The sequence below is a fragment of the Simochromis diagramma genome, unplaced genomic scaffold, assembly GCF_900408965.1.
Source record: "Simochromis diagramma unplaced genomic scaffold, fSimDia1.1 OVJJ01000371.1, whole genome shotgun sequence".
NCBI classification, from domain to species: Eukaryota; Metazoa; Chordata; class Actinopteri; order Cichliformes; family Cichlidae; genus Simochromis; species Simochromis diagramma.
The window spans coordinates 2,868,012-2,872,518 of NW_024386920.1; the positions used below are offsets into that span (position 1 = coordinate 2,868,012).

Sequence of the window (4,507 nt, forward strand, 5' to 3'; positions counted from 1 at the left end):
TTACTATTAAAAAAATAATAAAGTTAGGGTTCCTTTACAATGTCAGAAGGAGGAAGGCACTAAGGCACCGCCTTCCGCCCCTCGACGCCCTCGCGGTGCCCCCTCCTTCTGACAGGAACTTCCTACAGACCAGGTATGAAGGATGCCTGAGTGGACATACAAAACTCACAAGTTCCTGGCTCTCACGGCTCCTATGCAGAGGGTTAGCCGAAGAAAGAGGGGCATCGCGAAGGGCGTCGAGGGACGGGGGACTGTGCCTCACTGCCCTCCCCTTCTCCAAGAAACCCGTCTTCAACCGAGTCGAGAGAGCCGGGAACTTGTGAGGTGTGCATGTCCTGGTGAGCCTCCACCTTTTATAGGTGGGTGCAGCCTCGACTGTACAGAGACAGACCAGACCAGCTGCACCACACAGACACTTCAAACCTCATCTGAGGACAAAAAACATATACATACATACATACACATATATATATATATCTTACTATTAAAAAAATAATAAAGTTAGGGTTCCTTTACAATGTCAGAAGGAGGAAGGCACTAAGGCACCGCCTTCCGCCCCTCGACGCCCTCGCGGTGCCCCCTCCTTCTGACAGGAACTTCCTACAGACCAGGTATGAAGGATGCCTGAGTGGACATACAAAACTCACAAGTTCCTGGCTCTCACGGCTCCTCTGAAGAGGGTTAGCCCAAGAAGGAGGGGCATCGCGAGGGGCGTCGAGGGACGGGGGACTGTGCCTCACTGCCCTCCCCTTCTCCAAGAAACCCGTCTTCAACCGAGTCGAGAGAGCCGGGAACTTGTGAGGTGTGCATGTCCTGGTGAGCCTCCACCTTTTACAGGTGGGTGCAGCCTCGACTGTACAGAGACAGACCAGACCAGCTGCACCACACAGACACTTCAAACCTCATCTGAGGACAAAAAACATATACATACATACATACACATATATATATATCTTACTATTAAAAAAATAATAAAGTTAGGGTTCCTTTACAATGTCAGAAGGAGGAAGGCACTAAGGCACCGCCTTCCGCCCCTCGACGCCCTCGCGGTGCCCCCTCCTTCTGACAGGAACTTCCTACAGACCAGGTATGAAGGATGCCTGAGTGGACATACAAAACTCACAAGTTCCTGGCTCTCACGGCTCCTATGCAGAGGGTTAGCCGAAGAAGGAGGGGCATCGCGAGGGGCGTCGAGGGACGGGGGACTGTGCCTCACTGCCCTCCCCTTCTCCAAGAAACCCGTCTTCAGCCGAGTCGAGAGAGCCGGGAACTTGTGAGGTGTGCATGTCCTGGTGAGCCTCCACCTTTTATAGGTGGGTGCAGCCTCGACTGTACAGAGACAGACCAGACCAGCTGCACCACACAGACACTTCAAACCTCATCTGAGGACAAAAAAACATATACATACATACATACACACATATATATATATACATCTTACTATTAAAAAAATAACAAAGTTAGGGTTCCTTTACAATGTCAGAAGGAGGAAGGCACTAAGGCACCGCCTTCCGCCCCTCGACGCCCTCGCGGTGCCCCCTCCTTCTGACAGGAACTTCCTACAGACCAGGTATGAAGGATGCCTGAGTGGACATACAAAACTCACAAGTTCCTGGCTCTCACGGCTCCTATGCAGAGGGTTAGCCGAAGAAAGAGGGGCATCGCGAAGGGCGTCGAGGGACGGGGGACTGTGCCTCACTGCCCTCCCCTTCTCCAAGAAACCCGTCTTCAACCGAGTCGAGAGAGCCGGGAACTTGTGAGGTGTGCATGTCCTGGTGAGCCTCCACCTTTTATAGGTGGGTGCAGCCTCGACTGTGCGGAGACAGACCAGACCAGCTGCACCACACAGACACTTCAAACCTCATCTGAGGACAAAAAACATATACATACATATATATACACACACACACATATATATTTTCAAACCTGAAGGACAAAAACCAGAGGACAAAAACTACAAGAACATAAATATGGAGAAAACTAACCTTAGAAACATGCAGGGTGACAGGAGACAGCAGCACTGCAGACATGAGGACAGGCAGACAGTTCAGGCTGTGTGAGAGTCAAGTTCACTCCTATATATGACCTCCTATCGCAGAATGCGTTACTGTGACAACGCAGGCTTTGTGCTTTGAAGTGTGGTGATATGTGACGTCATTGGAACGGCCTGTGTTCTTACGTCACACTAGCCCGGATAAATTTGAAAAAGGCGTTTTTGTCTGAAAACGCTCCGTGTCCAGACTACCGTTTTCACAGAGTTGTGCGTCCACATTGAAACTGCCGAAAACGCTTACGTTCCAGCACTGCGCATGCGTGAAACGCAAGGTGACTCGACCTGCCTCATTTCTGTCTGTCGTTTATTTACTTTCCGGCTCTTTGAAACATCGCGGCAAAATGTCGAGGAAAAGCGACGAGTTTTTTTAAATGGACTAACAATGAGGTGGAGTTGTTGCTGCAAGTAATACAAAAGTACAAAGTTGCAAAAGCGATTGAGAATTAAAGAATTTGAAGAAAAGCTATCTGGAGCATGTACAAACTGATATTAATCTTTAACGGGGCTGTCACAATTTATCACATGATTGCATCAATTGACTAGGCTATGTCCACATGTATGGGTATTTTTGAAAACGTAGATTTTTCTATGCGTTTGTACCTTTCGTCCACACGTTTCGGCTCCTGAAAACGGAGAATTTTAAAAATTCCTGCCTGGGTGGAGATTTTCAAGAACTCCGTTTTTGCGTTTACGTGTGGACAAGGAAAACGGAGAAAACGCAGGGTCAAAGGTGTGCGCCAAGTTATTGTTTCGGTGAAATTAATTTCTACAATGGCGGACATAGACAAAATACTGTTAATTTTACTCTCTGTAGTGTTTAAATCCTTACATACACAGACAGTTACTGTCCCTCCACATATAGGACTTAGTTCTGCTTCTCTGCGCTGCCATCTTTGTTTACTCTTTCCCGCCCAGGCGTCTAGACATCTGATTGGCCAACATTTCTACAGGGTTAGGAATATATCGCCACCTGTTGCTTTGGCATGCTCCTGGCAGCATTTTCCTTTGTTTTTAGTGTTGAGGTGTGAATGGGATTTCTTAAAAAAACGAAAAATCTCAGTTTTCAGAAATACCCGTGTACGCGTGGACATAGTCTACAATGTATCATTGTTTTTAAAAAGGCTCCAGTTCGCTTTCCACAATGCTACGCGAAAACGGCGTCAAATGTATACGCTTTGGAGAGCTTTTTCAAAACGCTGTCTCAGTGTGGACGGAAGGCCAAAACGGAGAGAAAAAGATGCGTTTACAAACGAAAACGCATCTGAGTGATGAGTCATGATAGCATTACAGGCTGTTCACTTTTAAGTGTGGTAATTAGAAATATTGCAAAATAAAATACACACAAATATACTGTAAGAAAAGGCTTTTATTTTTTAGTATATGCTGAATTATCAGTTTCAAAGCTACTCTACCAGAGTTTCACTAAAAAATGAAACAAAGGATAAGTTTTAACCCTTTCATGCATGAATTATGACAACCTCTCAGCGAATAGCTTCTCTAAAATCAATAGAAACCCAACATTAAGTTCAGCTGAAGGTCAAACTGCAACAAAAAACTCTTTAATCAACAGTTTACGTTAAAAACGGCTTCTTCTTTTGGAAACAAAAAACAAAAAACGAACAGAAATCCCAGTACAGTACAGTTCCTTTGTATCGTGCTGCTGCCACCTGCTGCTCTGGGGTGGGAACAACAACACTTTGGATTTGCGTTCGTTATCAGCAACAAATGAGTTTTACTTTTGAGGCTGCAGTTTTTAGTTATGTTTATTTGTTGGATCCCATCAGTTTTTCTTCGAAGAGCCGAAAGACTTTCAGTTACTTATGATAAACTGTTTGTCTTATACAAACAGATAAATACAGAAAACAAAGAAGAAAACAAAGCTTGTATTCTATTTGATTTTCAAGATATTGAACTTTATTTTTTCTATTTCACCGAGTTCTTTTTTCCATGTACTTTTTGTCCAATAATTTTTTTAATAATCAGATTAATGTTTATTTTAAAATTAAGAATTATTTATATTTTTTATATTTGCTATATACTGAGCTGAAACATCCTTCTGTGTAGTCATGTAACACATTATTTTAAAATAATATATTTTAAACAGGTGGACGCAGGAATTAAGAGTTAAAACAGAGTCTTGTTCCATTTAAGCTATCTTTATTTCACATTTATTTGTACACAATAAATACAGTTAAATATCCATGGGTGTGTAAATACGACGCCTGGCAGCCTCCGCATAGCCGACGCTGTAAAACGTGGGAGTTTTTACGTCCTTTTTAAAAAACATGAATTTCAGATTCTGACTTGATGCATAATCAAGACCAGTAAACAGGTTAACAAAAAATTCTCTAATGGAAAAGAAACTTTAGTTATTCTTTTAATACAACAGGGTAAATGCAAACTTCAAAAATAAGTTTGATGTCATTCAGATCTCAAGGAGATCAACGAGAACGC

The 4,507-nt window shown here is 43.6% G+C and overlaps 1 long non-coding RNA gene across 1 annotated transcript; it reads right to left on the reverse strand.

Annotated features, from left to right (window-relative positions):
- Positions 1-1,567: 1,567 nt before the first annotated feature.
- Positions 1,568-2,272, reverse strand: LOC120736644. The gene is made up of 2 exons (XR_005696563.1): positions 1,986-2,272; positions 1,568-1,865 (listed from the first exon to the last, which is right to left on the reverse strand). It is a non-coding gene; the product is annotated as an uncharacterized LOC120736644 (long non-coding RNA).
- Positions 2,273-4,507: the final 2,235 nt, after the last annotated feature.